At 43.9% G+C, this 21,983-nt stretch overlaps 1 protein-coding gene across 1 annotated transcript in view; it reads right to left on the bottom strand.

Annotated features, from left to right (window-relative positions):
• Nucleotides 1-1,020: 1,020 nt before the first annotated feature.
• The window catches only part of NDFIP2 (Nedd4 family interacting protein 2), an 88,790-nt gene continuing 67,827 nt past the window's right edge, over nucleotides 1,021-21,983 (bottom strand). The window contains exons 9-11 of the transcript XR_011246248.1: nucleotides 15,047-15,082; nucleotides 11,856-11,919; nucleotides 1,021-1,080 (exon numbers count right to left, since the gene is read on the bottom strand). The gene's annotated coding sequence lies outside the window, so the exon portion shown is untranslated. The remainder of the gene's footprint in view (nucleotides 1,081-11,855; nucleotides 11,920-15,046; nucleotides 15,083-21,983) is intronic.

Below are 21,983 nucleotides of genomic sequence, written 5' to 3'. Positions count from 1 at the left end.
TTTAAAGTAGCAAAACAAGAAAACAGGATCCCAGCACTGATTTTAATTAAGGTATTAATTCTGATGGTGGGGATTAACATGGACATTTAAGAACAAAGCACAAAAATATCAAAACACTTAACACACACACACACACACACACACACACACACACACACACACACACAAAAAGAGCAAAGCACAAACCATATGATCCAGCAATCCCATTCCTGGGCATACATCCTGAATAGATGAAAACTCTAATGCAAAAAGATACATGTACCCCAATGTTCATAGCAGCACTGTTCACCACAGCCAAGACACAGAGACAGCCCAAGTGCCTATTGATAGATGATTGGTTTAGGATGTGGTGTATATATATATATATACATATATATAATGGAATATTACTCAGTCATAAAAAAGCATGAAATATTGCCATTTGCAGCAACATAGATGGACCTAGAGAATATCATACTAAGTGAAGTCAGACAGAGAAAGACAAATATCATATGATATCACTTATATGTGGAATCTAAAAAATAATACAAACAAATCTATATACAAAACAGAAGCAGATTCACAGAACTAGAAAACAAACTTATGGTTACCAAAGGAAAGAGGGAGGGGGAGAGGGATAGACCAGGAGTATGGGCTTACCAAATTCAAACTACTGTACACAAAATAGATAAGCAACAAGGATTTATACAGGGAACTATATTCAATATCTTATAATAACCTATCATGGAAAATAATCTGAAAAAAATATATATATGTATAACTGAATCACTTTGCTGTATACCTGAAACGAACACAATATTGTCAATCAACGATATTTCAATAAAAAATAAAAAATTTTAAAAAGAGCAAAGCACAAACTAGAGCAAGGTTACAAGCATGAGTTGGAACCCACATTACAAAGAAGAGGAATCAAAGAGTCAATGAACTTCAAGATACATACAAACAATCTGGTATCCCATTAAAAGTCAGTGGGATCCATGTGTACTCACAGAAATACAGCATTTGTAGGCCTGAAAGCTATCCTTTCACTTTCTTGGCTTCTTGGCTTTATTCAAAATTCTTTGTACAGTCTGAGTTTCCCTACAGAAAGAAGACAAAATATTTAAATGGTTACAGAATAGATAATCACCCCATGAAGAAAAGTTAAGAAGTTGAGAAAGGTTATCCAGAAAAGGAAAAAGCTAATAAGTGATCAATAAAAACTACTTAATGTGTAACAAGTGTCTGTAAGGAGAGACCTGACTACTTTTGTGGCTTCACAGAAACCACATAAGAGAAAAATTAGCTTAAATTGCCATGAGGCTTTTCATCAGAAACTTCCTTTCATATCTTGGAGAGCTTTAAAATTAGAATGGCCAGCCATCTGGTTGACATGGCCCTACCAAGAAAGAAGGGTGGTCTTCAGGAAAGTCTTTTAGATCCTTATCAATCTATGATTCTATTATTTGACTCTGTCTTGACTCTGCACATACATAAAATGATGGCCACAAGGCCTTCTTCCATCACCAGCCAGACCACAATCTTCACGTGGGCAGAAACCATTTCTGTTTTGTTCACCTCTCTCCTCAGCACCCAACCTTAGTGCCTGGCTTTTTGGTGTTCAGTCAACACTTGTTGAACACGCACATTAATAAGTAAATCAACATTGAATCATAAAGAAGATGGCCAATTATTTTCTGCTTTTTTAGACTTATGAGAACTCAAACTAGAAGAACAAGAGCAAAAGAATGTTGCTATCGTTAATTTCTATTCAATCATCTAAAAGAACTTAAGTAGATATTCTACAGAAAAGCCTAGGAAAAGGCATTAACACAGGGCCTGACCCACTATAGTCACTATGGCAAATGTAATTTACAAAGATAGCCACGTTTAATGTATAACCCATCCCACTCTTCTTACAAAGTGACACTGACACACCTCCATTAGGGTCCACATTCCCTTTCCTTGAACCCAGGCACACCTTGTAACTCTCCTAAATGTTACAAAAATGATGCAATGTTATTTCTGAGTCTAAGTTATACAAGGCAATATATGGCTTTCTCTCTTTCCTTTAGAATGTTTACCCTTGTAACCCAGCTACCATGTTGGGGAGAGGCCTAGGCCACATGGAAAGGCCACAGGTGGTGACCCAACATCAAGCACTAGACAAGTGAGTGAATGAGACTTCAGAAGATTCCAGCCCCCAGCCTTCAAGCCTTCCCACTGGGGCCCCAGTCACCATGGAGCCATCTCTCCTGTGCTATGCCTGAAGTTTGGACACACCAAAATCATAAAAGTTAATATATGATTATTTTTATCTTAAACAACTGAGTTTCAGGTAATTTGTTACACAGCATGATAAGTAATATAGGGACTGCTTGATGTTAGTTCAATTAGTTTAACTGGCTTGAATATCCCCAGGTCAGCTGAACAGATTTGCTGAACGCCTACTCTTACATGTCTGGCACAGGTTTAGGCGCTAGGAACACACACACTTGAGTCAGGCCCCTCCCTTCTACTAGCTTCCTGTAGGGAATAAACACAAAGTAAAAAGTTAATTTCAGCATACTATGATCTGTCTTTCTATTACTAGTGGATCCTTCCTGGCTCAAACTTGGATCCTGAAATGGGGAGCTGGTGACCCCTGTGGGCACCTCTTAAACTGATTGGCATGTGATCTCCTGGCTTTTCTTGTGATGGCGGGGACAAGAAAAGTAGCTAAAGAAGGAGGTGGAGGTTATATTTACAGTGGGGTGGGGCTCCTGAGGAGAGGGAGAGGTACAGAACAAGGACAGGCATCGTTTACACAACCCAGGCCTGATTCTGAGTCTCTTTGAGAGGGGAGTCAATTGAGAAGTGAAGAGAGTTAAGCTTTTGAAAGATCTTGTGACACCCTCAGTGCAGTCAGGGCTGTTTCAGGGGCCCAAGTGGTAAAGGCAGAGTCTGCAAGACATCAATACTGTGTTACCGCGTTGGTTATTTCTTATTAAGTTAATACATTCATGGTCTGGGGTTTTTTTAAATTGTGATAAAATATATATACCATAAAATGTACCATTTTGGCCATTTTGAAGAGTACAGTTCAATGGCATTCAGTATATTCACAGTATTGTGCAACCATCACCACCATTTGTCTCCAGAACTTCTTCACCATCCCAAACTCAAACTGAAGCTCCACATCCACGATAACTCCCCGCTCTCCCTCCTGCCAGCCCCTGGTAGCTTCCTTTCTACCTTCTGGCTCTACAGACTTGACCATCCTAGGTACTGGTTCACAAACTCAGGAGCATCCCAGTGAAATCTGAGACCGGCGCCTTACATGGAGCTGCAGGGAGGGACCGAGAAAGAGGCAGCCCACTCCAGGGTGGTAGGTGGCAGTTTTAACAAGCAGGGGAACTTACTTATGAGGCTTGTCTTTAGGGGCCGCACGATGAGTGTCTGTCCGCCCTGCCCGCCAGCATCTTAACTGTTTATACAGACGCCTTAAGGGGGTTCAGTCACGTATGCATTCAGATGGTCTCAACAACACACTGCTCCCTCCAGCCTGCGTCCTTGAAAATGTCTCCTAGTGTGGGAATGGTGAGTGAAATATACATTCACAGAACAGGGGCGGGGGGTAAGGAGCCTCCCATTGCCCGGGTCCAGTTCACGGGTGAACCAGCGGTCACATGCTCGCGATGACCTCCTCCAACCCGCTACCCCTCACAACCTGCTCTTACAATTTTACAGGCCCCTCGTTTTTTGCAATGTGCCCTGAGCGGTCAGCGAGGGGTGTCACTAGCGTGGAGGTAGTTCATTCGGTGGCCCTCTGGCTGCACTGGAGGCCGATACCACAGCAATGATATAGGCACGTGCAAGAGAAAAGACAGATTAAGAAAATGATTCCCAAAATAAGAATGTTTCCATTAAGAGTTCCATCATCCAAACTTTTGATTTTTTAAGTCCCCTAGGCCAGAGGTCAGATCATTCAGAGTGTTCACTAGTGTCCTCATGTGATTTAATAAAGATGACACATGAGCAGACTCATCAGGTATGAACGAACACACAACAGTCTGTTTGGATAATGACACAGGTGCCTCCTGCGAGGCAGTAATAATGTCCAAGGTCATCCTGTTTTGGAGGACAGCTTTTCTCATTAGAGATTTCAGTATTCAGTAATGACAGGCTTTGCCAGGTATTACTTAAGCCTTGTTCCAGGCCAATGGAAGGGACAAAGATGGTGGCCAAATGATTGTACCAGTGGAAAAGGGAACATGCGCACCTGGCCTTGAGGAGAGGGAGGTTGGCAATGTCTGTTACTATGGGGTGGATTCTCTCCTGCACCCAGGGAAAACCCAGGGCACAGCTGCCCAATCTCCCAGGTGGCAGCCGCAGCCACAGATGTGTACCATGTAACCACTGGGTCCCACTGGGGGTGACCCAATAAATACATGGGCGTGAGCGGTGCAACAAGTCAATGCCACACCAGTCACTATCCTTTAATGTGATAGAATGACTGCACCGTTCCAGTGATATCCATCCCTTATTCCTGGTACAATTGTGTTGGTTCTATTTAGAGTGATTTTTCTATTCCCAACATAGGGGTGCCCACGTGCTCAAATGTCTATTACCTGGGTGAGTGACATGAACCCACCCCAAGTCTGAGTATAGTTACCCATCGGTCTGGTGATGGAATTTTTAGGGCCCTGTCGGTCAGTAGGTTGATGCTTGCCTGTGTAGTTTAACTGACAGAAAAAGAACACCCATGCATATTGATAGCGTGTGTCACAGGCCAGGTGTCCGGATCAGTGTGGGTGATATCAGACGAATTAAGAGTGCTAGTCCTAGTTTGTTCTTCCTTAATGTACTGCTTTAGGGCCTTCCAATCCCCTTCCTGGAGTGGCGATGCCCACCGTGGCAATCCTGACAAGCTAGAGAGGGGCAGCTGCTCACATACCCAATAGCTGGATTGATTCCTTTGCCAGGCATTCAAGTGGGCCCGCTGAAGAAAAATATTTCCATCAGGTGCCCATTCTGTGACCAAACACCATAAGGGCAGCAGAAGTCAAATGTTGAAAAGACAGATATTTAGTAAGAACTTGCATGCGAAGGTCTTCCCCTTCTACAAGAATTACGCTTGTGGCCTGACCCTTAGATGTTAATGGGGCTGCAGCGTTAGAAGTCTGACCCAGTTGTGCAGACCCTTCTACAAGAATTACGCTTGTGGCCTGACCCTTAGATGTTAATGGGGCTGCAGCGTTAGAAGTCTGACCCAGTTGTGCAGACCCTCCATGTTGGCCTGGGGAGGCAAAACTGGGAGGAGATGCCAGACGAGGACCCGCACCTTCTCCCGTCTCTCAGTGCTGCACGTGCCATTCCAGGTAGAGTGCATTTCAGCAGATCCGGTGTGCAGCAAGACAACAGGATCCCAGTAAAAGCTGAGGGCTTCCCCCTCGGCCAGGGTGCAAAGTAATCCATCCATCCTCATGGGACATCACATTGCAAATTCCAGTGGATAACGCCTTTCCCAGGCATGATGGGACCTGGTGTTCACCGCAGCTTAGCACGTGGATCCACGGTAAGAATCGGGACAGTGGTTGTTTCCCGTGACTTCCATAACTTTATAGTGTAGGGTGTTTCAGCAGGGGTCCCCAGGGCATATGGGGCAACGCTGTACTGGTTGCTCATGCGAATGTATAAAGGCTGGGATAGTACTTTAGTCCACTAGGCCAAGGCGGCTTTACCTGTTAGCCATTTAAGCTGCTGCTTTAATATTCCTTTCTTCCTTTTCTACCAACCTTGCTGCTTGCAGGTCATAGGGGAGATGGAACCTCCCTTCAGCGTCATGTTCTTTTACTCAGTCTTGCACATCATGACCTTTGAAACATGACCCTCGATCACTATCAGTTTGATGAGGTTATCTGTACGTGGTATTCAGCTTCTCTAATCTCCTAATGGTGGCAGTCTGGTTTCCATGGCAGCAGGGGAAAGCTTGGGTTAGGCCACATGCACTGTCCACACAAAACAGGGCATATTTACAGCCCTCACTCAGAGAGGGAAGGGGCCAATATTATCAATTTGCTAATCTGTCCCTGGTTGGAAACTCCAGTGAACGGCTTCAGACTCCTTTGGCAGTTGCCATGGGTGTTGTTTAGAATACACAGAACGTGCTGTTACCAAATTAACCAAATCACTGTCTATCAAGGGCAAGCCGGCATCCTTGGCAACATGCCATCCCGCCCAGGTGCTCTGGTTGCCACTTTTTCTAAGTCCCTAATCTGCTGTGTCTACTGAAGGATCAGTTGCTAGGCTTCATACCCAGGCTAGGGCAGCAGCTTCCCGATTGCCAGGGGGTGTCAGCACCTTATGAGCCAGGACGAGGAAGACAGTGAGGGTGTCTTTCCACACATCCTGACCCCACAAGGACTTATTCATGATCATCTACCCCTCGGCTTCCCACTGTCCAAGCCACAGGGTTAACCCCTTTAAAACAGCCCAACGATTAGTGCAAAGGGTTAACGGCCAGGGCTTCTGAGTGACCGCCAGCCAGACTGCCCCGTTCAGCCCACTGGCTGCTGCGGTTCGTTCCTGTTTCCATCCAGATGGTGTCAGTGTTGGGCTAATAGAGACTGCAGTCCGTGTGGACAGATGGCCCCAACTAGACCATCTGCACGCCAGACATCAGTGGGAGTTTCCCCCCTCCGTCTCTAAGGGCTGCAGGGGCCGCCACAGCTATGGGGCGGGGAGGGGCAGCTGGAGGATCCACATACTCCACAGGGCCTGGAAGCACCCACGTTTCTAGAGACAGTGGGCTGGCGGGCAGGGTGCTCCTGTGCGACAAACGGGTGTGTCATTTAATCAACGTGGGAGTTTAAGCCATGACAGAGGTAGGTCAACGGAACATATTTTTAACCCACCGCTTGATAGGAAGGGAAGTTCTTGCCAGGATATATTGTTCCTTCATGGGAGGCTGTACCTGGAGGGGCTCTTTGTACACAGCAAGGAGCTAGTGCTCTCTGGGGGTATCAGGTTTCTGCCCTCTTCCAGAACTGAGACCAAAATCCTAGGGGTGCTCTCTCCTTCTGTTGTCTCTGCCACACTGCCCAACCCATACCTTCCAGAGTCACACATGCCTCTAATTCAAACGGTAGCCTGCTTGGGAGATGCCCAGAGCTTTCATCTGCTTCACTAGTTCATTTCTGCCTGCTTGAAGGGAGGTTGCTACTCTGATTCCCAGGCCCACATGTGCCCTTTCTTTACCAGGAGGTATAAGGGACAGAGGCACTGTGCCAGGTGGGAATAAAAGTCCTCCCAAGCCCCAGAATTCCTACAAAGGCTTGCACTTCTTTCACCTTCTTAGGGGTTAGACAGGCTTGCACCTTATCAATCACGGCTTATGGGACACTCTGGGTCTTGCCCAACGAAACGACTCCCAAAAACTTTACAGTGGTGCCTGGGCCTTGAGTTTTCTGTGGGTTTGCCACCCATCCTCTCCCTCACAGATGTTCCAGTAGAGTCTGCAGAAGGTCCTGCAGCAGCGACAAGACTTCATAGGTTAACACTATATCATCAATGTAACAGGCCATTTTTCTGAAGTGGGGAAGACAAACAGGGCCAGATCTTGGGCTACCATCCCGTGACATACATGGGATGTCAGGTAGCCCTGGGGAAGCAATTGTTGCCCCTCCCACGTGAAAGCAAATGGATCTTATGACTAGGTGGCCAGCAGTGTACTGAAAAAAGCATTTGCTAAGTCTAGTACAGCATGGTACATTCCTAGGACAGCAGCCAAGATATCTAAGATGGTGGCAATGTCGAGCACAGCCCCTTGGGTGGGAGCAGTACCTTGTTCAGTGCTCTGTGGTCCACGATCATCTGCCATGAGCCATCTGGCTTTTTCACCAGCCATACTGGGCTGCTAAGGACAGGACATAAGATACCCAGTTCTTGGATGGTTTCTTTTATTTCCTTATGCCCCCAGGCAGTTAACATTGTTTGACAATTACCACTCTTCCCCAGGGGCAGTAGATTTACTGGTTCCCAGTTGGCATATCCCTCAGCACTGGTTTGATTACCCTAGCCTAGAGGCAGAATTCACTGACAGAGGTTTGCAGAGTTTGATTTTGTAGAATATCAGTGCCCTATCTGTTCTCTGGTATTGGAGAGATAAAAACCTCGTATTCTCGAGTGGGAGAACACGCAACTTGCAGTGTCAAAGGGACCTTCGCCCTCCATAACCATTGATGGCACTAAAGGGACCAGAAAACTTCAGAGGGTGACCATGTATTAGAGTACATGTGGCTCCAGTCAACCAGAACTGTCACCTTTTGTTTACTTCAGGGGGAGTCAGTGAATAGTGAACTCAACAGGATGCCTCCGATAGCCTCCAATGGCCCTCACCTGGAGGTGATCTTGGCCTGCATCCTACACCCGGGGCATGGTGGCAGGGGGCACCCTGAATAGGACTGTATCCCTGAGGCCTCTGCTGGAGCAGGCAGGGCATCGGGGATGGTAGGGGCAGATGGGCAGGTCTGCACTGTTCAGGTTTTAAGGGTTTCCACAGGAGACCAACACTGTGTTTCAAGTGGGTCCTGGCAGCAATGAGGTCAAACCACATTCGCTTCCGCGTTACTTTTACAAGATTCTTTACAGCCATTTGGTATAGCCTTTCGGGTTTTTGAGCTCCCTTTCTACCTTGGGTCTCTCCCATAGCCCGTACCCGTTCCAAGGATTTGTCATTTCCCCCCCAGATCAACAGTGGATTGCCTAGCATCACAGATATCTTGCCCACCAAGGGGCTCAGCATGGATATCAGTGTCCAAGCTGGGTGCTGGTGGCAGACTGGAGTATTTTAGCCTTCATTCCTGCAGTGAATGTGGCCTGATCGGGGCTTTCAAAAACAGGGGTGTGATTGGTCTGTCTCATTCCCAGCTCCCTAAGAACTTATCGCACCTCCTCTATAAATTTCCAGGGTCCCACATGCCTAGCGAGGGCCCCCTCATTGGGCCAAGCCTCCCCACAGGCTAGACTAATCCGACCTGTAACAGAGTAAGGACATACTGTGACCCCACCCAGGGGAACATGCAGGCAACACTGAAGGGCAGGGTGTGTGGCTATGTTGCTCATTTTCTCTGCCTCTTACCCAGTCATAAAAATGCCACTGTTCCCACAGCTACACTAACTTTGCCTGTTTACTTTCCCTCCCTTTCGCTGGAACTTAGCAGCTATACCAATAAGCTCAGTGGGAGAAACTTTCCTCATCATGAACGTGTCCTGACTTAGGGGCTGCCCTGTCGACTGGGGTTGTCGCTGTGCTTTTGCTTTCCTTTCTATTAGGGTCCCATGGCACCTATGTCTTAGGGGGCATTTCATCCATTTCACTGTCAGTCACAGCATCCTCCCCTTCACTCTCCTCACTTTCCCAGGGATTCCAGCTCGTAGCCTCCCGATCAGCCTCTGTCACCAGCCCTCGGACCGTCAGCCGTGGCAGGTAGCACCCTCCTAGGGTTTTAAAACCACACCTAAGGTCTCCAGCCTCGCGTCCTGCTCTCCACCATGTCTGCCTGCCCTGAGCTAGTCCTCCTGTAACCTCAGCTCTTCTTCCTGCTTTCTAACTCCAGCTTCAGCCTCTAGCTGGGCATCGGTGGCCACCCAGCAGTCCAGCAGAAGCCGCCCGCCGTGCAGCCATTCGCTTCCTTCCAGCCCGCGGCGTGTCCTGCACAGCTCCTCAAACCAGCGCGGGAAGCCAGCCGGCGCTCTCGGCTTCCCCAGACGCGCGCGGTGGTCCACGGGCATCTAAACCCAGGCCACCCCTCCCCACACGGAGGTCAACAGCCAACCTGGGATTTTCCCTACAGATGCCTCTTTCCCAAGATCCATTTCTTCGGTCTCCTGGCTGGTTCACCAACTGTGGAATGGCAAACTCTGGAGCTGTGGAATTCCAACTGTGGAATGGCAAACTCTGGAGCTTTCCGGGTGAAATCTAAAACTAGCCCCCATACCCAGAGGGCAAGGAGAAGCCAAAGAAAGAGGCAGCCCACTCCGGATTGGTAGGTGGCAGTTTTAACAAGCAAGGGAATTTACTTACCAGGCTTGCCTTGGCGGCCGCAAGACAAGTACCTGTCCGCCCCTGCCCGCCAGCATCTTAAGTGTGTATAGAATCCTTAACGGGGTTTAGTCAGGTATGCATCTGAATAAGCTCAACACCACATTGTTCTCAAGCCTGCATCCTTGAAAACTGCTCCCACTGTGTGAACCGTGGGTGAAACATACACTCAAAGGACATGGGAGGGTGTGAAGAGCCTCCAACCGCCCTGGTCCAGTTACTGGGTCAACCAGTGGTCACATCCTCTCAATGACCTCCTCCAACGCCAGATACATCATGTAAGTGAATGATACAGTATTTGTTTTATGTGTGTCTGGCTTACTTCACTTAACATAATGTTTTCAACTTTCATCCATGCTGTAGCATACGTTAGAATTTCATTCATTTATAAGCTGAATAATATTCTATTGTATGTATATACCACATTTTGTTTGTCCACTCATCCATGGATGGACACTGGATTCCTTCCACCTTTGGCTGTTATGAATAATGCAGCTATGCACGTGGGTGTCCCTGCTTTCAGGTCTTTGGGGTATATCCCCAGAAATGGAATTGCACTACATGCTGGATCACTGGGCTCCCTTTCTCAGTTTATCTCAATTCCCCTGCGTCTTCAATCTTTGCTCAAAGCCAAGCAAAACCCCATCCTGGGATCCATGCTGTCTTCACTGTCCTTGCTGCAGGTGGCTGGGCTGCTGGAACAACTCGTACAGCCACATAGATTGGCTGGAGTACGGGGCCCACCACACTGCCCATCAATTCTTCCGTTGCTCTAGAACTCCATAGCCCACTCCCACAGTGGCTATTCCAAGCCTTTACTGCACTCCTCCAGCCCCACACCTTCCTGGATTCTCTCCGCTCAACACCTTACTTCACCTCTTAAAGTGAGGTTTCCCAATCTCCTTCATTCACATTGCACCTTCATGATTTTTGCTCTAATCATTTACCCTGGAACTATCATTTAGTATGTCTCTTTAAATCATTTAATTTTTAATTATTTATTTATTGGCAATAACATCCGGAAGGGTCCCAGTAGTGCTATACAAGATTTTTTTTTTTTTTTTTTTTTGCGTTGGGTCTTCGTTGCCGCGCAGGCTTTTCTCTAGTTGCAGCGAGCGGGGGATACTCTTCGTTGCGGTGCGCAGGCTTCTCATTGCGGTGGCTTCTCTTGTTGCGGAGCATGGGCTCTAGGCGTGCAGGCTTCAGTAGTTGTAGTATGCGGGCTGAATATCTGTAGCTTGTGGGCTCCAGAGCACAGGCTCAGTAGTTGTGGCGCACGGGCTTCGTTGCTCCGCGGCATGTGGGATCTTCCCGGACCAGGGCTCGAACCCGTGTCCCCTGCATCGGCAGGCGGATTCTTAACCACTATGCCACCAGGGAAGTCCCCAAGATATTTTTTCTATAACACAGCTATTCAAAATGTTCATTCAGACACCACTTACAATTATTACCATCAGTAAGTATACCATAATTTGGAAAACTGTCTTCTGTGAATGAGATGAATGGCATTGAGAGCGTACCTGTTCATCCTCTACAAGCTCTCCTACATCCACACCCAGGAGATCCCACCGTCTGGAATCTTAACTCCATCACCCATTGTCCTTGATCCATCAGGAGCCTCCTCTCTCCTCCCACATTTTGACCCCTTTCAGCTCTTCTGGTTCCCATCTCTTGTGCTAGGACTTCGTCACCTGTCCCACTTAAGTCTCCATGCTCTTCTTTCATCACACTCTACTTCTTGCACAGAAACACTAAACTGCTTGAGTTTTTAGCGCATATTGTTTTCTCTCACCTTCTTACCGTTGCCCAGGGTCTTTTCTCGGTCTATAATTCCTTTCTCTACCTCCCCACCTCATCTGAAAAAAAAAAGATAAGAATCTATGGACTGAAAGAGGATAAGAGGTTTGATTTCTTTCTTTTTATGATCTCTAATTTTAAATGGACACAACATATGGCCAAGTTATATACATTTGCTCAGTTATACCACCATCCCTCATTCCCAGCCACCATTCTTTTATAAAACTCTATTATAAAATTTTTAATATTTTTTCCATTCTTTACTCTGGCATCAAAAGACCTTGTGGATGTAAATACTGACAATAACACTACCAAGTCCACAAGTTCAGCTCTGAGTACAAAGTAAAAGAAATGTGCCCAAAATGTCTTTTGCCACAATATAAAGTCGCTCTCAGCAGATATAACATATTTTTCTATGTAACATAAATTAAATCTTTAAACCATATCTTGTTGCTAAAATAAAAGTGCTCTCTAATTTTATCTAGATATCAGACAATATAAATATTTAGAAAGTTTGTTATACTTAATATAATGATCTTTCTAGTACCAATTAATAATTATAGAATTACTATATATAATGCTTTTGATTTGCTCAAATTATTTGACCAAGGTAATCTTTCCTAGAAGACTTCAAATGGATGGATGGATTTCTTCCTAAGTTTTATTTTTCCAAGGTCACAGGAGGAACAGAAATTTTAGTTTGTCACCTCAGTTTCCAAGTCTAATACCTGCAACTTTTTATTGCAACAGTAAAGCAGCAGAAATTACAAGAACTTTCTTTCTTGCTACAGACTGCCCATAAATCCTACATTCCACTGGATGCTGGACAGTGGGTACTGGATGAGGCACATTTCAAGTGCCAGTTTTTTATAGAACATGTCTACAAAAAGATTAATCATTTTAATGTTGTTCATAGTTATCCTTGAAACCTGGGTACGCTAGTAGTTAGAAAATATCCTGTATTTTACGCTTCAAAGTTCTCAACCTATAAGAACATTTTTTGTTCTTTCACATATCTCACATCATTTCATCGCAACCATAATCTTGGTTGTGTGGCAAGTGCCCTCTTTTCTTATTCCACTTCCTTCTGAGAGAGAATTGCCTTAGTCTGCATTTGGGGAAGCCATATGCTTCAGGGGAAGCTGGGTAATTCTGCCTCTGCTGTGATAATGAGATTGCCTTTGTCAGTGACTGGTTTGTGAATGACAAAGAAATGTGAGGGCAAATCTCTGAGGGACCTCTAGGGAGGTTTTAAAGCACACTAGGGGAACCCCTCTCGTTTCCTGTCTCTGGAAGCTGAAGCCACAGAGGAAGAAAGTGAGCCCATAAGAGGCTGTAGGCCGAAGGCCCAGGCATTAAAGGGAGTGGATGGAAGGGAGGAGACAGAGGGCAAAATACTTATAAACAATAGACAATATATACAAACGTAAAATAAATATATAGAAAACATACAGAAAAGTGTACAATGGCACGCTGACATAGATCCTTAATGCAACCAAAACTCCAAAGCAGTAGCACACCTCAACAAAAGAGAGACTGATGCAAAAAATATCAAGGAATGAACTACAACTACATGTATCCCCTCACCATGTATCCTCTCTTATCGACTCTCTTCATCTCCCCCAACTGTAGCAACTTTATCTAGTCATGGGGCTGGGGCGTTACCTGGATCTGTCCAATACTCTTCTATGCCTCTTGTTTGTGTCACAGGGTTATTATACTTGGGTCCTTCAGAGTTCTGATTTTTGACACTGATTTTCTTACAACTCAAAATTTTTTATCTTCAACTACTGTCCCTGCCATGAATGTCATATGTACATTTGAGAACATGAAACTAAAATTGACTTTTTTTTATTACTCAAGACCCTTACTTGATAGTCCTGGCATTGCTGTTCTAATAAGCAGACACTGAGAACACTTAGTACTACCTTCCCTGCTGCCTGGCTAGAGAACGCATGGTATGACTCACAGGCAGATCAAGGAAAGAAGTATAGGTTAATATTTTAGGTTATCATCTCGTTACACTAAAGAAAAGTTTGCAATTATTTTGATATCTTATTTCAAAATAAGTATGAGAAAATGTAAGACATTTTCCTTTAACTTATCTTAAATAAGTGAAATAGAACATTTATTGATGATGTATTGATGAACAGCAAACCTATTCATGAAAACCCTGATTTATTTTCAGTTTAATTTTGACATATTGTGAGGGTTCTTTGTTAAAGATATGATGTTAAGTTAAAACATTTCTTAAGTATATTTCCAACGGGACAACCTTATCCAACAAAAATCCAAAGTTCCAATTTGCCCGGCCAATTTGACGTAGTCCTAATGTGGATGTAGATCAGGACTGCAACAGTAACATGGGCATTAGTCACAACCTTGCCTCTTTCTGTTGAAGAACATTTCCAGTTTGCACTGGGAGCTGAATAGTTTGCCCTATATGGGAACAGCCCTACCCAGGCTGCCTGCATCCAGGGTTTCAATGCAGTTTAATACAGTCCCTCCACACAGTGTCTTTTCCTATCAGGTTATTTTCTCCTATCCTGGATTTCAGAGCCAGGTGACCTAGGTCAGCTCACCACAATAGTGCTTCCTTATATAAGAGCTTGATGGGAAAGAATAAAGTCTACAACTTGTCAACTCATTTCTGCTTGTAGCACTGCCAAATTTGGGGGCAAATTTCGCTTCTCTTTTGCTCTACATGCCAATGAATGGTTGGGCCATCCTTGGGGCTCCCTTATTCGTTACTCTTCTCCTCCCATTCTGTCTGTCAAGTGAAGTTCTTTGTTCGAGACATAACACACAAGGCACTGCCGTAAGATTACTCAGCCTGCTGTGACAGTCAGCTTGACCATTAGGGTCCCTGGAGCTGACCAAAGAACCATGATCAGAATCTTCATCCTTTTGGCTACTGTTGGAAAAAGCACTGATGTCATATTCCATACAGTTTATAGGCTGTGATTTACCGCTGCTGGACAATTATTGTATTCATCGTTTAATTATTACATATAAAGCTGTCGTGAACGTCTGTATAAAGAATTTTTTCTTCAGTTGAATTTTTTCCACGTGATAAATTCCCATAAATGAGATTATTAAAACTACTACAAATTACAATTATGACAATTGTATAGAAATAAAATTTAGGGTAAAACCTATTTTAGAAAAAAAGAGAACACAACTTGCCTGAAAATTTGTGGCAACTCTGCGTGGGGTCAAGACCTGGGAGGAAAGTGTCAAAATGAAAATTGTATTAAGGTAATGAGATTAGGAGTGATTTTTTTTTCAAAAATTTATAAAATGATGTTAAATTTTGCTGCAATTTTTTAAAAGAGCACTGAAGTTTTCTAATTATAGGGGACATGAGTTTCTCATTGAAAAAGTATTTATTCTTATTCTCTAAAGAGTATGTGGAAAAAGAGTGAGTTTTCTTCAGAACATTAGAGCTTTTAATGACATATTCAAACTATACTGGTATTGTTTGCTGGGGTTTCAATAGTTGAAAAGTATCTAAAGAACAATAACAACAACAAAAAGAATCTCAAAGTACCCTGTTTTTATTGTGCTGCTCTTTGTCATAAATGTGCACATTTGGGGAGTTGTAATAATGACTGATCTACTAATTCAACATAATTGAATAATCATTTTTTCATATTTTAGTCTTCATTCATTCAGATTTGAATTTAGTTTACATCTTGTATGTAGATTCCAGAGGAAAGACAAAGCAAACAATGAGAAGGAAAAAACACTGAGGGTTGGGTGGATTTGCTTTGTGTGAACAAGTAATACAACATTTCCTCTATTTGTAAAATTGTCTTAAAGGATGGAGAATAGCATTAATGCGTTCTAGTAGCTTACTTTAAATCAACATTTAAACTTTAAGTCTTTATTCCTTTTGCTTCTAAGTATCATTATGTATCACTTTGTCCTTACTTCGACAATTAGGTAATCTCTAGCATTTAATAGGAAGCTTTTGTTTTATGTCTAGAATGCCCACGTTCGCTAAAGTAGATACTATTTTTAAAAATTAATGTGCCTCATTAATTTCTTTCTGAAATCACAGTACAAAAGTGCTGTAGACTGCTGCTGTGAATGCTGGGTGTTTTTTTTCTTTTTTTTGGAGGGGGGAGGTTGTATGTTTTGGTTTTGGTTTGGCTTTTTACTTAAGATTTTATGCTGTATGGTGTGTGTCTGTGTGTGTGTGAGAAAGCGAGAGAGAGAGAGAGAGAGAGAGAGAGAGAGAGAGAGAGAGAGATTTGGTAAGGTTCAGCAGGGGAAATACAAGGAAAAAGAAGTTACAAGAAGAAAGTTTCAAGTTTTGCAAATAGGTCACTCATTAAAGTTTATATGGTAAATGCAGGAAGGCTCATCCCGGGGTTTTATAGAGCATTCTGGGTGGGCAGAAGCGTCGGCAGAACCCAAAGCTTACGTAAACCATTGCTCTTTCAAATACCCCTCTAACTCCTCAATGAACATTCAGCTACTCCTTACCCTTAAGTAAACACACTCAAGAATCAAAGGAAGACAAACTCGGTTACACAATTCAACAAACTATTCATTTCTCATGCACCTTTTACAGATATGTGAATGCTAAAGAATGCTGGACCTGGAGGAGAAGAGGGATGTACAATAAATTACTTAAGGAATTAGCAGTACTTTTTATTTTCTTTACTTAAGAATGTCATCTTTTCCATTTTTAAAGATTTTCAAAAGTCACCCCCAAATCTGTGGCATAATCAACAACAATATACACTAGAGATGGAAACATCTAAGATTTTTTAAAGCATTTTTAATTTTTATGGACATGGGCAACTAAATAGATGATCTGCTTCCTTAGGAAAGCATAAAACACTTCTCCAGTAAAAGCTAAAAATGATTCCTACCTCCAAGAATCTTGCTAGCTTTATTTCCCAGGTATTTTTAGAAAAATTTCAGTTTATGGGCTCCACTGTACCTCTGGACTCTTTAGTCTCATAATTCAAGGTCACTACTTCATAGTTCTCTGGGTAACCTTGTTCCTAGAATTCCCCTTCCAAGCTCCCATCACCAGGGAGGGCTCTGGCTCTTATACTTTCCACACAGCATCAAGTTCAGGGCTTAATAATCATAAGGCTTTATCTGCTTCTATTAGCATTCTTGAGATACATTAAAATAAATAGCCAATGACTAAAACTGCTTGGATTTTTCTTCACTCTAAATGACTTACAAGATTACATACTTACTTGAACAGTCACATGAGAATTTCTTGACATTAGTTTTCCTGGTTTAGATTTTTAGTTAACTACACAATTGAAATCCCTGTTATATGACAAGAGATTTTTAAATGAAACCTGGAAGTTTCACATTATGTTTTGAGACTGGATCTTAATGAGTACCTTCTGTTTTAGAGGGCTTTCTCTGGACAGGAAAAGGAGTTGCTGCCTTGTTACTGCAGGCAGAGTGGAAGCCCAGGTCTCCCGCTTGGCCTGCACTGACATCCAAGGAGGGGGCCCCCTCATTACTGCTGAGGAGGGAAGGTTATTCCAGCTCCTCACATGGTGTCCACTAACCCTGAGGAGGGGTGGCGTTGTTATCACTGGATGGCGAAAGTCCTAACTCCCCTCTAGGCCTCTTCTGACACCCAAGTGCAAGCTCCCTACCTGGCCTTCTCAGCCCAGTGGAGGGAGGGTGCCTCGTTACAGCCTGGCAAGCATGGACGTCTAGACTCCTCACTTCGTTGGTGAAGGTAGCAATGAAACCATGTTTATATTCTGTGTGTTTGGCTGCAGCAGAGTGGCTATTGTCTAACAGTTTTCTGTCTTGTTAGGTTGGCCCTTTCCTGGTCCTTTGTAGAGAGATCAGAGTTTTGCTGGGGGCTGTTTGTGTCTGTGGCCTTTAGTGTTTCCGGGATGCTGGCTTCTTTGGCTCCATGTCTGGGATATACAAAGCAAGGAAAACTCAGGGAACTCACCCCCATGTTGTCTCCTTGGTCCCAAGGTTCCTGGCTGGTCTGCCTTCTTCCCTCCACCTTTTCTTAGTTAGCTATGTTCTACATAATGTTCAGATACAAGCCTAGCAAAATATGTGCAAGATCTATATGTGAAAAATTACAAAACTCTGACTAATGAAATCAGAGAAGAACTGAATAAATGGAGAGAGTTTCCATGCTCATGGATGGGTAGACTCGATATTATCAAGATGTCAGTTCTTCCCAACTAGATCTATATAGATTTAATGCAATCCTACCTAGGATAGACTTTCACATATTTGGTCAGAAGTGTTTTGAGAGCAAAATATTTGGGCTTTGAAGTTAAATGGAATTTGAGTGTAAATTGTGGTCATCTCATAAATGGTACAGTTTCTTCAGATTTTGTTCTGGATAAAATAAAACTGCCTAAAAGATTTCAGCTGAGGACTCCAGCTTCTAGGAAGATGGAGTAAACATACTTTCCCTATTCCTCCCACTAAATACAACTAAAATTCCTGCTTTCACTACATCTGCATCAGAATTTTGCTACAAGTTTTGATAACTTGTGTTTTCATTTTCATTTAATTCAAAATATTTTTAAATTTCTCCTGAGATTTCTTCTTTGACCCCCATGTGTTATTTAGACGTGTGTTGTTTAATCTCTACATATTTTAGGATTTTCCTGTTATCTTTCTGTTACTGATTTCTGGTTTAATTCCACCATGGTATGAGAACAAACATGGTATGATTTTTATCCTTTTAGATTTTTGAGGTGTGCTTTGTGGTCCAGAATGTGGTCTACCTTGGTGAATGTTCCATGTGAACTTGAGAAGAATGTGTGTATTGTGCTGTTGTGGATGAAGTAGTCTATGATATCAATCATATCCAGTTGATTGGTGGTGGTGCTGAGTTCAGCTCTGTTCTTACTGATTTTCTGCCTGCTGGATCTGTCCAAAAATCCTGCCCTAAAAGACTTCAAATATAAGAATTCAGATAGTCTTGCGTTTGAGGCATGTGTATTGAAGACAGCTAATGGGACATCTAGTCAACAGCAGACCTAATGGGATGTATATTGTGAGTTTCTGAGGAACCCCAGATTTGGGCAGAATTGGGCAGATGTACTCTCCCCAGGTAGTACTGGACCGTGGCTGGCTTCCCTGGGCAGGGGTGGAACAGAGCATCCCTGGAGAACAGGGCACAACTGGAATTCCTGTGAACCACTAGCTGCAGAGAGGAAGAAGACAAGTTGAGCAGAGCATACCCAGGTATTTACATTTCAGATTTACCCATGAAATAAATTATTCCCCTGGGGAAGAGCTAATAAAGAGGTGGACGAGGTCAGGAGTTATACCAATTACATTCCCTCCACACAGATGAAACATCAAAAGTGGTGACCTCCCACCCCTTCCAAAAGTACACATTGAATCTTAAAAAAAAAAAACAAAAACTCACAAACATGTAAGATATTAGCATTATTGGAAACATTTTCCCAGAATTTGAGGACCCAGAGATTTGTCAACTGTAGATGAATGGCTGAAGTTAATACACAGGATGACGCTCACATTACAAGTAATTTCTCTTGCAGAATATTTTATATTCAGCCTTTACTCTTGCCTTCAGACAATGATAAACTAGGTTTGTGTTGGCCAAGAAATGGTAAGAGAGGAGGGGGAAAGGAAGAAAGGTCAGGAAGTCAGGGAGGTAAGAACAAAGAAGAGACAGGGGGAGAGAAAGGCAGGGAAGAGGTCATCACTGTTAACAAGGAAGTGTGAACAGTCCCAGGGTTTTTCTACCCAGAGTTGAGAGTGTGGTCAGTTTCAGAATCTGGACCCTGAGCAGGCAAGAGGTATTTATCTCTGTAGGGCTTCTTTATATCTTATTGCTTTAACTTTTCTCTGGTAAAAATTATTTTTGTCTGGGGAAGAGAATTTGGGGTGGGGAAAAATGTATTTCTGATTAATATTAAGGGGGAAGGGCTTCCCTGGTGGTGCAGTGGTTGAGAGTCCGCCTGCCAGTGGACAGGGGACATGAGTTCGTGCCCCGGTCCGGGAAGATCCCACATGCCGCGGAGTGGCTGGGCCCGTGAGCCATGGCCGCTGGGCCTGCACGTCCGGAGCCTGTGCTCCGCAGCGGGAGAGGCCACGGCAGTGAGAGGCCCGCGTACCACAAAAAAAAAAAAAAAAAAAAAAAAAAATTAAGGGGGAGCATGAGGCAGCACTCAAAGCCGCAGTAATCACTGCAAACCCACTATGGGGAGGCATCTGTGCAAGGCTTTCCTGGTGTGGACAACCCGTGAAGCTCAGTGTCCACCTCTCACTAGACCGGAGGGCAGAACCAGGGCAGGTGAGAGTGGAGACTGTGGGTTTTCTTTAGGCCCGTATGAGCAGCAGGGTCTTTACCTAGAACCCTCCTGACTCAAAAGAAGAATCAGACTTATCGTTTCATTTCTAAAAATAAAAACCGAGATCACGCATTTGGGAGCTGGATCACTGTAAAGGGAGTGCCTATTTCAGCTGGCCATGTCCGTTTGTTGTTTTACCAAGCAGAGATTTGAAAATGGCACCTGCTTCCCCTGGCAAGGTTTTGTTGATGGCCAGTGTGGGTAGCACTGAATGATCTTTGAGACAGTGGATAAATTGTTGCTGTTGACATTTCCACTAAGCCCAGCTCTAGAAGCAACTGTTGAGAAGTTCATCACTCTGTGGGGCTCCCAACTGGAAAATCAAGAGAATGAAGGGGCAGAGTAAAGCAGATGTAAACCCACTGCTTTCACACTGCTGTTGCAATGACTTGACTGACAATCAATAAACCAGGTGCAAGGAGCTTGGATGGTCAGTAACCCTGTGGGCATGCGAGACTTCTAACTTCTTTTTCATGTTGGTGGCTTCTGATGGCCTGAGCAGTTCTCCCATCAATTTTGGGGAAACAGATAGTTATGCCTGTGTATCAGTTTGAATTGCTCTTAAGTATCAGTAGTAAAAAACTTGACTAATAACAACCAAGCAAATAATTTATTTTTCTCATTGAGCAAAAAGTTGGAAGGTAGGTGGGTCCAGGGCTGGTGCAATGCTCGATGATGTCAGGGAACCTCACGGCTCCTCCTTCCTTACCACTCTACATACTTAGTCTACCAACTGTTGCCTCAATGGCACAAGATAGCTGCTTAAGCTCCAGATGTCACACTTGAGCCCAAGGCAGGAAAAATTTGGGAAAAGGAAAGGAGGGGCTTTAAATATCTGTTGCTTTAGTCAGAGAACCCTGCGACACAATTTTGGTAATGAAGCAAGGAAAATTAACTCTAAACCCAGAATCATTTTGTTCTTCTCTAAACCTACCCAGGCTGGTTATCCTCATCAACCCCAACCCCTTTCCACCTAATAACCTGGTTCTAGAGAATTTCTCACCAAAACAGCTGTAAGAGATCATAAGACAGGACATTTAAATGCTGCAAATACCTGATCCCGGAGCAGCCCAGCTCCCAAAGGCCTTGAAGCCACAAGTCACCCTTCATCTAGAGACTAAAGGACCACGGAAATAAGCCTTGGTTTCTCAGGAGTAAACTACATTCGCAGGAAGAAATAATACTCTCCCCTGAGAGCTGCCTCCTGGGATATAGAGAAAAAGGCACATTCTCTCCAACATTGTGCCTGGGAACATCTCACCTTGATGAAATTAGAAGTCATGGTGACATCACAGAACACAGGGCCATTCTAGTAAAATAATGTATGTGGAAAACGTCTGTGAGAGTATATGATAGTTAACAGTGGTTACTTCTGGAGAGGGAGGGGGAGTTGAGAGATATGTGAAAAGGAGATGTCACAATTGATTCCATATATTTCTTGTACCCGTATATTTGGAGAAGAGGGTGCTTATATTACTCCTGGCTTCTGAAGTTAGTAATATGTCAAGCGGTAAAGTGAATGGCTCCAACGACAGGTGGAGAATCTCGGACTTGACTTTTTAAAGGTGTAACCGTGTGCTGGGCACACTGGACTATGAAGTTACACTGGGCCTGGATCCTACCCTCAGCGGAAGTGACTAGGCATGAATGCAAATTACTCCGACCCAGAGTAGAAGGTGAAGAGGTTCAGGTGCAGTATCACGGGAACTGAAGAGACAATTAGCTCCTTCTGAGGAGGAGCAAAGAGATGGTAACATATGAAATGTTTAAACATA

This window comes from Delphinus delphis, chromosome 18 (genome assembly GCF_949987515.2).
Source record: "Delphinus delphis chromosome 18, mDelDel1.2, whole genome shotgun sequence".
Taxonomy (NCBI): Eukaryota; Metazoa; Chordata; class Mammalia; order Artiodactyla; family Delphinidae; genus Delphinus; species Delphinus delphis.
The sequence above is the reverse complement of the archived record's forward strand: the minus strand, read 5'-3'. Positions and strand labels throughout refer to the sequence as shown.